The sequence below is a fragment of the Dendrobates tinctorius genome, unplaced genomic scaffold (genome assembly GCF_039654945.1).
Source record: "Dendrobates tinctorius isolate UK_male_01 unplaced genomic scaffold, ASM3965494v1 ptg000136l, whole genome shotgun sequence".
Classification (NCBI taxonomy): domain Eukaryota; kingdom Metazoa; phylum Chordata; class Amphibia; order Anura; family Dendrobatidae; genus Dendrobates; species Dendrobates tinctorius.
The window spans coordinates 4,237,594-4,254,212 of record NW_027361804.1 but is presented as its reverse complement, the minus strand read 5'-3'; the positions used below and the strand labels follow the sequence as shown (position 1 = coordinate 4,254,212).

The 16,619-nt window shown below is 46.5% G+C and overlaps 1 protein-coding gene across 3 annotated transcripts in view; it reads right to left on the bottom strand.

Annotated features, from left to right (window-relative positions):
• Window positions 1–16,619, bottom strand: part of ADA2 (adenosine deaminase 2) — a 56,527-nt gene that overhangs the window by 16,716 nt on the left and 23,192 nt on the right. Inside the window, exon 2 of one of the 3 annotated variants that reach the window (XM_073544118.1) lies at window positions 10,173–10,237. The exons of 1 other annotated variant lie outside the window; for it this stretch is intronic. The gene's annotated coding sequence lies outside the window, so the exon portion shown is untranslated. Of the gene's footprint in view, window positions 1–7,765; window positions 7,914–10,172; window positions 10,238–16,619 lie in introns of those variants that run through there. One more of the 3 variants, XM_073544117.1, reaches the window with a different exon arrangement.

The window sequence follows — 16,619 nt, the reverse complement described above, 5'->3', positions numbered from 1 at the left end:
GAACAATAGCAAAAAACAAACTTAACTTGAGAAGACTGGAAGAGAGCTGAAGTCCAGGACCTGAGAAGCGGACTGAATCACCAGCACCCGGATAGGGCGTCGGCTGTCTTATATCCAGTCTGATACTCCAGAGATCCAATCGTTATCTTCCTCATCAGGTGGCAGATCACTACCACTTAAACCAACCGCACTACCTCCTGTCACCACCAGAGGGAGAACGGAAGGGGAACTCTCAACTGGTGGAGCAGAAAATTAGTTCATGACAGTACCCCCCCCTTGAGGAGGGGTCACCGAACCCTCATCCATGCCACCAGGCCGATCAGGATGGGCCTGGTGAAAAGCACGAACCAATTTATTGGCATGAATATCAGAGGCAGAGACCCAAGAATTATCCTCCTGGCCATTACCCTTTCATTTGACCAAATACTGGAGTCTCCGTCTAACCAAACGAGAATCCAATATTTTCTCTACCTCATATTCCACATTGCCTTTAACCAATACAGGATCAGGAGGTGCTGCCATAGGAACCACTGGCTCAACAAACCTCTTCAACAGTGACTTGTGAAATACGTTATGGATTTTGAACGTAACTGGAAGAGCCAATCGAAAAGAAACAGGATCAAGAATCTCCAAAATCTTAGAAGGTCCAATAAATCTTGGCTTAAATTTTGGAGATGCAACTTTCATAGGAATATTCTTAGACGACAGCCAAACCATATCACCCATTTTAAACCGGGGACCAATGGTCCTACGCCGGTTGGAAAAACGCTGGGCCTTTTCCTGAGAGAGTGACAACTTATCCACCACTTGGTACTATATCTGCTGCATTCTCACAACCACAGTGTCTACACCTAGGCAGGACGAAGATTCCACTTGCCCTGAAGAGAATCGAGGATGAAACCCAGAATTACAGAAAAATGGTGACATCAGAGTGGCAGAACAAGCTCTATTGTTCAGCGCAAATTCGGCCAAGGGCAAAAATGAGACCAAATCATCTTGATCAGCAGATATACCGTATTTTTCGGACTATAAGATGCACCGGACCATAAGACGCACCCCAATTTTCAGTAGGAAAATAGGGAAAAAAAAATAATTTGTCAAATAGGGGTCCGTCTTACAGTCCGAATTCAGCTTACCTGGGAAGGGATCCGGCACAGGTGGAGAAGTAGTCACAGGGGTCATTCAGTGGTCCAGGCTCGTGCGGTGGCGGCTCTGTGCTGGGGCAGCTGCGCTGGGGTAGGGGCAGCTGTGCTGAGGCAGCTGTGCTGGGGCAGGGGCAGTAGTGCTGGGGCTGGGGCAGCTGTGCTGGGGCAGGGGCAGCAGTGCTGGGGCAGGGGCAGCTGTGCTGGGGCAGGGGCAGCAGTGCTGGGGCAGGGGCAGCTGTGCTGGGGCAGGGGCAGCAGTGCTGGGGCTGGGGCAGCTGTGCTGAGGCAGGGGCAGCTGTGCAGGGGCAGCTGTGCTGGGGCAGCTGTGCTGGAGCAGGGGCAGCAGTGCTGGGGCAGCTGTGCTGAGGCAGGGGCAGCTGTGCTGGGACAGGTGGGCTCTGCGGTGGTGGCAGCGGGCGGCGCTCTGCGGTGCGGTGGTGGCAGCGGGCTGTGCTCCGGTGCAGGGGCGGCGGGTCCGCCGGTATTTCTTCGCAGCCCGGAGGCCCCCCGCACTTCCCTTGCTGGCCGCCGCCATGTTGCGGTGGCCTCCGGTAGCATGGACGCCGGAAAGATGGACGCCGGTCCGGGGACGGCGCATGCGCGGGATCAGATCTCGTCCCGAGATCTTGGGGGACGAGATCTCGTTGCCGAGATTTGAATCTCGTCCCCCGAGATCTCGGGACGAGATCTAATCCCGCGCATGCGTCGTCCCCGGATCGGCGGCCATATTTCCGGCGTCCATGCTACCGGAGGCCACCGCAACATGGCGGCGGCCAGCAAGGGAAGTGCGGGAGGCCTCCGGGCTGCGAAGAAATGCCGGTGGACCCGCCGCCCCTGCAGCGGAGCACAGCCCGCTGCCACCACCGCACCGCAGAGCGCCGCCCGCTGCCACCACCGCACCGCAGAGCCCCGCCCGCTGCCACCAGCCACAAGGTTAGTACCGTGTATTGCGACCATAAGACGCACCCCCCACTTTCCCCAAAAATTTTGGGGGAAAAAAGTGCGTCTTATGGTCGGAAAAATACTGTAAAACATCTTAAATAACACTCCAGGGTCTGGTTTGTTCTCTCAGTCTGCCCATTGGTCAGGGGATGAAACGCGGAGGAGAAGGATAACTGAATTCCCAGATTGGAACAAAAGTCTTTCCAGAATCTGGAAACAAACTGGACCCCTCTATCGGACACAATGTTCTCAGGAATCCCGTGTAACCGAACCACCTGTTGTAAAAACAAGGGCACCAATTCAGCGGAAGATGGCAACTTTGGAAGCGGTACAAGATGGACCATCTTCGAAAATCTATCACAAATCACCCAGATAACAGTCATTCTCTGAGAGACAGGAAGATCAGAAATAAAATCCATTGAGATATGGGTCCATGGCCTCTTGGGCACCGGCAGGGGCATCAGCAACCCACTAGAACGAGAACAGGGTTTAGACCGAGAACAAGTCCCACAGGACTGTACAAAATTCCTGACATCACGAGATAAGGCAGGCCACCAAAACGAACGACTCACCAAATCTCTGGTACCAAAAATACCCGGATGACCAGCCAATGAGGAGCAATGGACTTCAGACATCACTCTCTTTCTCCACTGGTCAGGAACATACAATCTTCCCATAGGGCAACGCTCAGGTTTATCCTCCTGAAATTCCTCCAGGGCGCGTCTCAAATCGGGCGAAATGGCAGAAAGAACTACCCCCTCACCTAGGATAGTAGTAGGCTTGGTCACATTAGGAGAATCAGGAAAGAAACTCCTAGAAAGGGTGTCTGCCTTAACATTCTTAGTGCCCGGAAGAAAAGAGACCACAAAATTAAAACGCGTGAAAAACAAGGCCCATCTAGCCTGTCTAGGATTCAAGCGTTTGGCCGACTCCAGATAAATCAGATTCTTGTGATCGGTGAGGACCACAAATTGATGTCTAGCTCCCTCCAACCAATGTCTCCACTCCTCAAATGCCCATTTCATGGCCAACAATTCCCGATTCCCCACGTCATATTGCGTTCAGATGGGGAGAACTTTTGAGAAAAGAAGGCACAGGGATTCATCTTAGAAGTCACAGGGTCTTTTTGGGACAACACAGCTCCTGCACCAATCTCAGAAGCGTCCACCTCCACTTGAAATGGAAGTGAGACATCAGGTTGCCGTAAAACTGGAGCTGAAGTAAATCTCCGCTTAAGCTCCTGAAATGCTGAGACAGCCTCAGGATACCAATTCAGCACATCAGCTCCCTTCTTGGTCAGATCAGTCAGTGGTTTGACAATACTTGAAAAATTACCTATAAATTTACGATAGAAATTAGAAAAACCCAAAAACTTCTAGAGAGCCTTCAAAGAAGTAGGCTGAACCCAATCATAAATGGCCTGTACCTTGGCCGGGTCCATTTCAATAGTCGATGGAGACAAGATAAATCCCAAAAATGAAATCCTCTGTACACCAAAGAGGCATTTCGATCCCTTAACAAACAGGGAATTCTCCCTCAAAATCCGGAACACAGTCCGGACATGTTCCACATGGGAATCCCAATCACTAGAAAAGATCAAAATATCATCCAGATAGATGATCAAAAACTTATCCACAAAGTCTCGGAAAATATCATTCATAAAGGATTGGAAGACAGAAGGGGCATTAGAGAGCCCAAAAGGCATCACGCCGTCTTCCATTCATCCCCGTGCTTGATGCGAATAAGATTATACGCCCCCCTGAGGTCAAGCTTAGTAAACCAGCAGGCACTCTTAACTCTGGAGAATAAATCAGACATCAGAGGTAACGGGTACTGATATTTAACCGTCATCTTGTTAAGGGAACGATAATCAATACACGGTCTTAATGAACCATCTTTCTTGGCCACAAAAAAAAGAACAGCACCTAAAGGTGACGAGGAAGGTCTAATATGACCCTTCTCCAACGACTCCTTAATATAGGATCGCATAGCATCATGTTCGGGTACAGATAAGTTGAAAAGCCGACCCTTGGGAAATTTACACCCAGGCATCAACTCAATTGCACAGTCATAACTCCTATGAGGAGGCAAAGACGCAGACTTACTCTCACTAAATACATCAGAGAATTCAGCCAGATAATCAGGAATATCATGAGACTGAGGAGAGGTGGAGAAAACAGGAGCGTCCCTAAGATCACACTGACAACCCCAACTCACCACAGACACAGATTTCCAATCCAAAACTGGGTTATGAGTTTGCAACCAGGGGAACCCCAGGACAATAGTATCATGCAAATTATGCAGCACCAAAAATTTACAATTTTCTTGGTGGTCTGGGGCAACTCGCATTATCACCTGGGTCCAAAACTGAGGTTTATTCTCCGCCAAAGGAGTGGCATCAATACCCCTCAAAGGAATGGGCATCTGCAGAGGCGTCATGGACAAACCACAACATTTAGTAAAGTCCAAATCCATCAGATTCAGAGCTGCTCCTGAATCCACAAAAGCCTTAGTGGAAAATGTGGACAAGGAGCAGATCAGAGTAATTGCCAAAAGGAACTTAGGTTGTACACTGCCCACAGCAAATGTGTGTGCAAAACGTTTCTCTCGTTTAGGGCAGACAGAAATAGTATGAGAGGCATCTCCACAGAAAAAACACAGCTTATTACGCCTTCTAAACTCCTAACGTTGCGCCCTAGACAAAACCCCATCACATTGCATAGGTTCAGACATTTGTTCAAAAGGTGGCAGCGCCTCCTGTGTAGTTTTACGTTCACGTAAACGCCGATCAACTTGAATGGCTAATGACATAGAGCCATCTAGACCAGAGGGAACAGGAAATCCCGCCATAACATCTTTTACGGTCTCTGACAAACCTTTCCGAAAGAGAGCTGCCAATGCACTATCATTCCATGTAGTAAGGACCGCCCACTTTTGGAATTTTTGACAGTACATCTCAGCAGGATCCCGACCCTGGTGTTGTGAGTTCATTTTCCCCTTCACCGTTGATGTCTGATGAACTCCCTCAGCTGGTGAAGAGAGGTAGTGAAATTGATTGGGTTGGGAAGAACCTGTCATCTGAACAGGTGGAGCCTGATTGGACACCCGGAATCACTGAGTGGATATAAGGCAGCCGACGCCCAACAGGGGTGCTGGTGATCCTTTCTGCTCTGAGCTCTTGCAAACCAGTTCAGTACCTGTCTTCTGAAAGCTAAGTATTTGCTCTCTTATTTTTCCATGAGATATTGTCTGTTTACTTAGTGTTTGTGTTCTGCCAGCCCTTGTTGGTACAGGCTGAGCTCCATTTTTGTCTCTGGTCAAGTTGATCTTTTGCTCAGTCTTCAGAATATACCTGAGTGCTGATATAGTGTTTTTGAAGTCTAGTGACTTCAGGGTCTTTTTTCTATCAGACGTGTTGGACATTATTTTGGCAGAATTTTTGCGGATTGCAGCCAGCATCTTTTCTGTCCTTTCCTATTTAGTTAGTTGGGCCCCATCGTTTGCTCAACCTGTCTTTCTGTCTGTGTTTGTGTTTTCATCTGCTTTTCACCGACAATACATGTTGGGGGCTGTCTATTGCTTTGGGGTCTGCTCTGGGGCAGTTTAGATTTCCCCTTTCTTTCTTTAGGCTTATTTAGTTCTCCGGCTGTGACCGAGGGGTCTGGGGCACCGTAGGAACCCCCCACGGCTACTGTTAGTTGTGTGAATGGGATCAGGGGTCTGCAATTCGATAGCTACCAACCTCTCCGGTTTTCTGGACTTAGCTTGTATTTTTTTTTTTCCTCCTTCGGTGACTCATTCATAACACCCTGGTTTAATGCCAACAGGGTTCTCTCAGCTTGATCAACGGCATTAGGTTCATCATACAACAACCCCAAGGCCTGAAAAAATGCATCCACAATAGTCAGAATAGGATTTTCAGATGTCAGAGAAAAAGCCCAATCTTGGGGATCGCCGTGCAGCAAGGAGATGACAATTTTAACCTGCTGCACAGAGCTCCCCGATGAGTTAGGCTTCAAAGCAAGAAATAATTTACAATTATTCTTAAAATTCAGAAATTTAGACCGATCCCCAGAAAACCCATCAGGAGTAGGAATCTTGGGTTCAGCAGCATGTGACTGAATAAGGTAGGTGGAAATTCCCTGTACTTCAGCAGCGAGCTGCTCCACACGATCAGGCAGTTGCTTAATCTCCATTAGGAAAAAAATACTCCTACGGCCCCAGAGAAAAAGAGGAAAAAATGCATAATAAAAAAAAAAATTCTGACACTTTTTTTTTTTTTTCTCTAACAATTCTTTCCTGCTTTTGAGTACCCTAGAATCTGCGGTATGGCTGGTGATTCTGTTATGAATGGGAAACCGAGGAGGAAAAAAAGACAACAAGCTAAGTCTCAGAAAACCAGAGAAGTTGGTCACTATGCACATTGCAGATCCCTGAACTTAACCGCACAACTAGCAGCAGTCGTGGAGTGTTCCTACGTTGGTCCTAGACGCCTCGTCACAACCGGAGAACTACATAAAGCAGGAAAAGAGGAAAACTAACTGCCCCAGAGCAGACCCCAAAGGAAAGACAGCCCCCCACATGTATTGACGGTGAAACAAGATGAAAATGCAAACAAAGGCAGGAAAATAGGCAGAGCAAACGATGGGGCCCGGCTAACTAAAAAGGACAGAAAAGGAAAGACACTGTCTGCAATCTGTCAAAAAAAAAACCTACAAAAATATTGTCCAACACTTCTGATAGCAAAATTAACCCTGAAGTCACTAGACTTCTAAACCTATATCAGCACTCTGAGACAAAGCAAAAAAGAGGCCAATCTAATAAGGGACAAAAAGCAGATTGGCAAATACTGATTAATAGGAGTGGAATTTCAGCATAGCCCCAGCAGGGGCAGGCTGATAACACAAAAAACTGAATTGACCAACAAGCGCAAGTGTGAACAATAGCAAAAAACAAACTTAACTTGAGAAGACTGGAAGAGAGCTGAAGTCCAGGACCTGAGAAGCAGACTGAATCACCAGCACCTGGATAGGGCGTCGGCTGTCTTATATCCAGTCTGATACTCCAGAGATCCAATCGTTATCTTCCTCATCAGGTGGCAGATCACTACCACTTAAACCAACCGCACTACCTCCTGTCACTACCATAGGGAGAACGGAAGGGGAACTCTCAACTGGTGGAGCAGAAAATGAGTTCATGACAGTCTCCTACTCCAGTAATGGCTGATAACGGGGAGTAATAGATTGTAGTCTCCTGTCCTACAGTCTCCTCCCCCAGTAATGGCTGATAACGGGGAGTAATAGATTGTAGTCTCCTGTCCTACAGTCTCCTCCCCCAGTAATGGCTGATAACGGGGAGTAATAGATTGTAGTCTCCTGTCCTACAGTCTCCTCCCCCAGTAATGGCTGATAACAGGGAGTAATAGATTGTAGTCTCCTGTCCTACAGTCTCCTCCCCCCGTAATGGCTGATAACAGGGAGTAATAGATTGTAGTCTCCTGTCCTACAGTCTCCTCCCCAGTAATGGCTGATAACGGGGAGTAATAGATTGTAGTCTCCTGTCCTACAGTCTCCTCCCCCAGTAATGGCTGATAACAGGGAGTAATAGATTGTAGTCTCCTGTCCTACAGTCTCCTCCCCAGTAATGGCTGATAACAGGGAGTAATAGATTGTACTCACATGTTCCTCCAGTATCTTTGGCACTGTGCAGGCAGACCCCGGAGAAGCCCCTGGTAACACTCGGAGTGCGCACCACCCCGTCAGGACAGCGCAGACACACGGGCAGCGTCCTACCTTGTCCAGCGCGGACCCCTCAGTGCGATACCAGGGCTGACACCAGGGATTTAGCACCAGACCGGCTGAGTCAGCAGATGCCAGGTTTGCACACGAATGGCCGGGTTCTGTATCTGCCCCCAGGCAGGCGAGGAGGAGACGCTTCCTCTATCTGACGGTGAGTGTGTGATGCTGAGCGCTGGGAGGTAACAGCAGAGGACTCACTGCCGGCTTTGCTTTCTGTTATCAGCCATTTCATTATAATGAATATTTATGTAGCACAACCTCCTGCTGAGATCCCCCATAACCTGTCTGTAATTATGGACCCTAGGGGGAAAGAATAATAGATAGAGATCTTACAGCATCACCTGCAGTAACTAAATGGACAAGCATTTGGTGTTGAATCCTGTCTCAAACCAATCAGACCTCAGAGATCCACTGAATCTTCTTTGAGATTTTCATTCCAAGCCGCGATCCCCACAGATCTGCGCAGTTAGGTCATTTCTATTTCCTAATGTACAAAGAACATTCCATATAATAAATGGTCACTAGATTGCTGCTCTTACTTGTACTCCAGTCACATCCAAAGCTGTATTCACAATTCTGCAACATGGAATTAGCCACACAACAGATTGAGTACTATCATTCTCCTGGCAGAAATGGCTGATAACAGAGAGCAATAACAAGGGATGCTGCAGGTAATTTTGCTATAGGACCGAGAGAGGGAACATTTCATTGGCCGCGGCTTGAGCTTTGTCCTGGATTCTGTACTGATAGAGAACAGCGAAAGCTCTGCATGACCCCGCAAATAATCTCTGAGACCGGTACTGATGGCACCAAGACCATGACCCTTGTCTGCAGAGGACTTACTATTGATGCCAAAGTTTCTTGTGCAGTCATGTACTCCAATCACATACAGAGCTGCATTCATAATTCACATTTTGAAAAAAAAAATTCAGAATCAGTCAAAGGTCGTAGTTTACAAAAAGGAAGTAAAACTGCGACTCTCAATCCAGAATCGAGAATATGAGACGAATGGGGAACTTACCATCTCATAAATAAAACCGACCAGAAAGCTTCAGACAGAAACTAAGCTATTTAACCCTTTCATAGTGAAAACTCCCTGTATACAGGAACACATGATAAGATTCTGTCTGCAGCCACCACTAGGGGGAGCTCCCTGTATACAAAGATACATGATAAGATTCTGTCAGCAGCTACCACTCGAGGGGAGCTCCCTGTATACAGATATACATAAGATCTTGTCTGCAGCAACCACTAAGGGGAGCTCTCTGTGTACAGAGATACATAAGATTCTGTCTGCAGCCACCACTAGGGGGAGCTCCCTGTATACAGAGATATAGGATAAAATCCTATCTGCAGCCACCACTAGGGGGAGGTCTGTGTATACAAAGATACATGATCAGATTCTGTCAGCAGCCACCATTCGGGGGAGCTCCCTGTATATAGAGATACATGATAAGATCCTGCCTGCAGCCACCACTAGTGGGAGCTCTCTGTGTACAGAGATACATGATAAGAGCCTGTCTGCAGTCACCACTAGGGGGAGCTCCCTGTATACAGGCATACATGATAAGATCCTGTCTGCAGTCACGACGAGGGGGGGCTCCCTTTATACAGAGATACACGATAAAATCCTGTCTGCAGTCACCACTAGGGGGAGCTCCCTGTATACAGAGATACATGATAAGATCCTGTTTGCAGTCACCACTAGGGGGAGCTCCCTGTAAACAGAGATACATGATAAGATCCTGTCTGCAGTCACCACCAGGGGGAGTTCCCTTTATACAGAGATACATGATAAGATCCTGTCTGCAGTCACCACTAGGGGGAACTCCCGGTATACAGAGATGCATGATCAGATTCTGTCTACAGCCACCACTAGGGGGAGCTCTCTCTATACAGAGATACATGATAATATCCTGCCTGCAGTCACCACTAGGGGGAGCTCCCTGTACACAGAGATACATGATAAGATCCTGTCTGCAGCCACCACTAGGGGGAGCTCCCTGTATACAGAGATACATGATAAGATCCTGTCTGCAGTCACCACTAGGTGGAGCTCCCTGTGTACAGAGATACATGATAAGATCCTGCCTGCAGCCATAAGTAGGGGGAGCTCCCTGTATACAGAGATACATGATAAGATCCTGTCAGCAGCCACCAGTAGGGGGAGCGGTTATGAATGAGTCACCGGAGGAGGAAAAAACAAAAATGCAAGCTAAGTCCAGAAAACCGGAGAGGTTGGTAGCTAGCGGATTGCAGACCCCTGATCCTATTCACAACAACTAACCGTAGCCGTGGAGCGTTCCTATGGTGGTCCTAGATGTCTCTTCACAGCCGGAGAACTAAATAAGCCTAAAGAAAGAAATGGGGAAATCAAAACTGCCCCAGAGCAGACCCCAAAGCAATAGACAGCCCCCAACATGTATTGTCAGTGAAAACAGATGAAAACACAAACACAGACAGAAAGACAGGCAGAGCAAACGATGGGGCCCAACTAACTAGATAGGAAAGGACAGAAAAGATGCTGGCTGCAATCCACAAAAACCCTACCAAAAATGTCCCAACACGTCTGATAGGAAAAACGGCCCTGAAGTCACTAGACTTCAAAATCCCTATATCAGCGCTCCAATATATTCTGAATACAGAGCAAAAGAGATTTAACCGATCAGGGACAAAAATGGAAATTCAGCAGAGCCCCTACCGGGTCTGGCAGAACACAAAACTAAGCAAATCAGACAAAATCTCATGGAACAATAACAGAGCAAAACTTAGCTTTAGAAGACAGGAACTGAACTGGAGGCTAAAGCTCAGAGCAGAGAAATCACCAGCAATCCTACAGGGCGTCGGTTGCCTTATATCCACTCAGAGATTATGGATGTCCAATCGCAATCCACCTGTTCCAGTGACAGGTTTCTCCCATCCAAATCAGTTTCACCACCCCCTTTCACCAGCAGAGGGAGTTCATCGGACCAGGGGAAGAGTCTTGAGGAGATCATTTGCATATTCCCAGTGCCTTCTGGGATAAGTGAAGAGTCTCCGCGAGCTCAAGGATCACTGGGTTTTGGCCGTTGCAGCTGAAAAGAGGAAATCGGAAAACCAGGGGAAGAGTCTTGAGGAGATCATTTGCATATTCCCAGTGCCTTCTGGGATAAGTAAAGAGTCTCCGCGAGCTCAACGATCACTGGGTTTTGGCCGTTGCAGCTGAAAAGAGGAAATTGGAAGACCAGGGGGAGAGTCTTGAGGAGATCATTTGCATATTCCCAGTGCCTTCTGGAATAAGTGAAGAGTCTCCGTGAGCTCAACGATCACTGGGTTTTGGCCGTTGCAGCTGAAAAGAGGAAATCGGAAAATCCGCGCGCCTGTCGGCGCGCAAATTTTGGCTCATCTTTCATCGTTTTTAAGAAATCTCAAGATGGAAGAGGCCAGGAGCCATTTGGTGAGCTGCATTTCTTGCCACATGTTCACAGATTTACCAGTGGAAAAGCCAAACTTCACCTGCCACAAATGCAAGCTTGTGTCCCTGTTGGAGGAAAAGTTGCAAAATCTCAAAGAGAGGTTAGCTACGTTGAAGATCATTAAGGAAGGGGAAGAGTTCTTGGACAGAGCAGAATTATCTCTTCATGTTACAGAAAGAGAAGAAATTCGAAGTGCACCTGAAGAAACAGAGGAATGGAGACATGTGACCCAGAGAAGCAGGAGGATGAGGAGGCAGTCAGCACCCATACTGCTCAGGAACCAGTACCAGGCTCTCACGCAGGAAAACGATGAAGAAATACATCAGGATAAGACTTTGCCCACAAACAGCAACCTTGTACGCCTTCAGAGTCCTCCTGGATGGAGAAAGAAAAATGTTGTGAAGAAGAAACGGAGAGTGGTGGTCATGGGGGATTCCCTGTTGAGAGGAACAGAGGCCGCTATCTGCAGACTGGATATAACTTCAAGAGAAATGTGCTGTCTTCCAGGTGCAAAAATTAAGGATGTGTCTGACAGGATATCAGGACTCTTCAGACCTACAGATGACTACCCATTCCTGCTACTACATGTGGGGACAAATGACACCGCAAGAAACGACCTGGAAACCATCTGCAGAGACTTTGAAGACTTAGGCAAGAAAGTGAAAGAACTGGGAGCGCAGGTGGTCTTCTCTTCCATCCTTCCAGTGGATGGCCATGGAACAAGGAGGTGGAATAAGATTCTGCAGGTGAACAACTGGCTACGTTGATGGTGCTGTCAGCAGCGATTTGGATTTCTGGATCACGGAGAGAACTACTTATACGATGGACTACTTGCTAGAGATGGGGTGCACCTTACGAAGACTGGAAAGCATGTATTTGGAAGTCGCCTTGCTACACTTGTAAGGAGAGCTTTAAACTAGAACAACATGGGAAGGGAAGCAAAAGACCAGAAAAAGCCAAACACCTGACAAATGCTATTGAGAACTCTGCTATTAGAAGTGGAAAGGAAGAACAAAGACAAAAGAATCTAATTAATAAAAATATTGGAGAAAGAGAAACCAATCACAAACTAAAATGTTTCTATACTAATGCACAAAGCATGGGCAACAAACAAGGAGAATTGGAACTACTAACACAGGAAAAGAAATATAATGTCATTGGAATCACTGAAACTTGGTGGGACAATACACATGATTGGAATACAAGACTAGAAGGATACAACTTATTTGCAAGAAACAGACTTGATAAACGAGGAGGAGGTGTCGCATTGTATGTTAGAAACGCGTATATCTGCACAGAGATAGAAGCTTCAGCGACTGGGAGTTCTGTGGAAACTGTTTGGGTAAGAATACAAGGACAGAACAATGGAAAGGACACCATTGTAGGCATTTACTACAGGCCGCCTGTGCAAGCTGAAGATATGGATGAACTCTTTATGCATCAAATGGCCAAGTTCTCCAAAAAATATGACATAGTTGTCATGGGAGATTTCAACTATCCAGACATTTGTTGGGAATCTCTCTCAGGCAAAACTAACAGGTCAAGGAAATTCTTATCCTCTCTTGCTGACAACTTTATCTTCCAAAAGGTAGGGGAGAAAACCAGGGGAACTGCTACCTTGGATCTAATCCTTAAAAACAGGGAGGAAATGGTTAAGGAGGTAAAAGTGGCTGGGACCCTAGGAGGTAGCGACCATGCTATTTTAGAATTTTGGATAACTAGAGGCGGAAGACCTGTGAAGACTCAGACGTCAAGGTTAAATTTCAGAAAGGCAGATTTTAAGGGATTCAGAAAGAGAATTGGAGGGATCCAATGGCTGGATATCCTTAAAGACAAAAATGTCCAGGAAGGATGGGAAATCTTGAAAAATGAAATTCTCAAAGCACAGTTGTTAACAATTCCGAAAAGAGGGAAGAATAGGAAGCATTTAAGGAAACCAGGATGGATGAACACAGAACTTAAGCACATGCTAAAAAGGAAGAAAAAAATGTTTATAAAATGGAAAGAGGGAGGCATATCTAAAGAAGAATATAATGCTGTCTGCAGAACCTGCAGGGCACAAATCAGATTTGCTAAAGCTGAAAATGAATTGAGGCTTGCAAGAGATGTCAAAAGCAATAATAAAGGATTTTGGGGATATGTCAAAAGTAAAAGAAAAGTCAAAGATGCTATAGGATTTTTACAGGATGAAAATGATGAAATGGTAAGACAGGATGTTGAGAAGGCTGAACTTTTAAATTCCTATTTTGCATCTGTTTTCTCTCAGAAAGGAAATGTAACATCAACTGTTATTCACTGTCCTATTAAGGGAATAGAAGAATCCATGATATCTATAAACAGAAAGATAGTGAGGAAACACTTAGCTAACCTAAATGAATTCAAGTCTCCAGGTCCAGATGAATTACACCCCAGAGTACTGAAGGAGATAGCAGAAGAAATTTTTGAACCCCTCTCCATAATCTTTGAAAGTTCTTGGAGAACAGGAGAAGTGCCAGAAGACTGGAGAAGAGCAAATGTTGTTCCTATCTTCAAAAAGGGGAAGAAGGTGGACCCAGGCAACTATAGGCCGGTGAGTCTGACTTCTATACCAGGAAAGATCTTTGAACAAATTATTAAACAACATGTATGTCAATACCTGGATAAGAATGAAGTGATTAAACAGAGTCAGCATGGGTTTGTAACTAATAAGTCATGTCAGACTAACTTAATTTCCTTCTATGACGGTATCACTGATTGGGTGGATCAAGGAAATGTTGTAGATATAGTATATCTTGACTTCAGCAAAGCATTTGACAAAGTCTCTCATACAATCCTTATTGAAAAAATGACTAAGTATGGAATGGACAAGGCAACTGTTAGGTGGATTCATAACTGGCTTAGTGATCGGACCCAAAGAGTGGTCGTAAATGGCTGCACATCCAGTTGGAAGAATGTCTCAAGTGGGGTACTACAGGTGTTATGATTGAGTCACCGTAGGAGGCAAAAACAGAAATGCTAGCTAAGTCCAGAAAACCAGAGAAGTTGGCAACTATCAGATTGCAGACCCCTGAACCTATCAACACAACTAGCAGTACCCGTGGGGGGTTCCTACGATGACCTAGACCCCTCGATCACAGCCGGAGAGATACATAGGCCTAAAGAAGGAAAGGGGAAATCTAACTGCCCCAGAGCAGACCCCAAAGCAATAGGCAGCCCCCCACATATAATGACGGTGAAGCAAGATGAAAACACTTACACAGACAGAAAGACAGGCTGAGCAAAGACGGGGCCCAAAAACTACCTAGATAGGAACGGATAGGAAGGCTGCTGTCTGCAATCTGCCAAAACCCTATCAGAGACAAAAGCCAACAAGCTGATATAAAAATGGCCCTGAAGCAACTAAGCTTCAAAAACTAAATCAGCACTCAGGTACTTTCAGAAGACAGAGCTAACGGAACACTGCACACTCCAGCAGGGAGTGACAGAATCCAAAAAGCAAGAAAAACAAAAACAAATCTTAAATGCAAAAAGGCAAAACAGAAAACTTAGCTTTAGGAGAGCAGGAATCAGACTGGTGTCCAAGAGTCCACAGAGAAATCACCCGCAGGGCAGAAAGGGCGTAGGCTGCCTTAAATCCAGTCAGTGACTCCACTCAGCCAATCGTCTTCATTAGTCCCAGGTGCCTGATAATCAGGCTCACTACCTTCCTTCACTAGAATAGGGAGTTCACCAGGCCTCAGTGACGGAGGGGAAAATGAACTCACAACAATACCCCTCCCTTGAGGAGGGGTCACCGAACCCTCAACAACGCTACCAGGGCGATCAGGGTGAGCCCGATGAAAGGCACGCACCAATCTTTTGGCATGAATATCAGAGGCAGAGACCCAGGAATTATCCTCCTGACCATAACCCTTCCACTTAACCAAATACTGGAGTCTCCGTCTAGCCAGACGGGAATCCAGAATTTTCTCTACCTCATATTCCAAGTTACCTTCAACCAATACAGGGTCCGGAGGTGCCACCTCAGGCACAACTGGCTCAACAAACCTCTTCAACAAGGACTTATGGAACACATTATGGATCTTAAATGTGACAGGAAGAGCCAAACGAAAAGAGACCGGATTAATAATCTCCAAAATCTTGTAAGGTCCAATAAATCTAGGCTTAAACTTAGGAGAAGCCACCTTCATAGCAATATTTTTTGATGATAACCACACCATATCACCAATCTTAAACTGGGGACCAATGGTCCTATGCCGACTGGAAAACCGCTGGGCCTTTTCCTGGGAGAGAGATAACTTATCCACCACTTGGTCCCAGATCTGGTGCATTCTCTCCACCACAGTGTCAACACCTGGGCAGGCAGAGGGCTCCACCTGCCCTGAAGAAAATCGAGGATGAAACCCAAAGTTACAAAAAAAAGGTGACATCAAAGTGGCAGAACTAGCTCTATTATTTAAAGCAAATTCGGCCAAGGGCAAAAATGAAACCCAATCATCCTGATCAGCAGAAATAAAACATCTCAAATACGACTCCAAGGTCTGGTTTGTTCTCTCTGTCTGCCCATTGGTCTGAGGGTGAAAAGCAGAGGAGAAGGACAACTGAATTCCCAACTTGGAACAGAATGTCCTCCAAAATTTAGACACAAATTGAACTCCTCTGTCAGATACAATGTTCTCAGGAATCCCGTGCAAGCGAACCACCTGTTGCAAAAACAGGGGCACCAACTCAGAGGAAGATGGCAACTTAGGGAGTGGTACAAGATGAACCATCTTAGAGAACCTATCACAAATCACCCAAATAACAGTCATTCTTTGAGAGACCGGCATATCAGAGATGAAATCCATTGAAATATGGGTCCATGGCCTCCTGGGGACCGGCAAAGGCATCAACAACCCACTAGAGCGAGAACAAGATTTAGACCGGGAGCAAGTCCCACAGGACTGCACAAAATTCCTGACATCATGAGACAAGGTGGGCCACCAAAAAGAGCGACTCACCAGATCTCTAGTACCAAAAATACCTGGATGACCAGCCAATGCAGAGCAATGAACTTCAGACATCACTCTCTTCTTCCACTGGTCAGGAACATACAACTTTCCACTGGGGCAACGCTCAGGTTTGTCCTCCTGGAACTCTTGCAGAGCAAGTCTCAAATCGGGCGAGATGGCAGAAAGAACTACCCCTTCGCCTAAGATGGTAGCAGGCTTGGTCACCACAGGAGAATCAGCAAAGAAACTCCTAGAGAGGGCGTCTGCCTTGACATTCTTAGTTCCAGGAAGGAAAGAGACCACAAAATC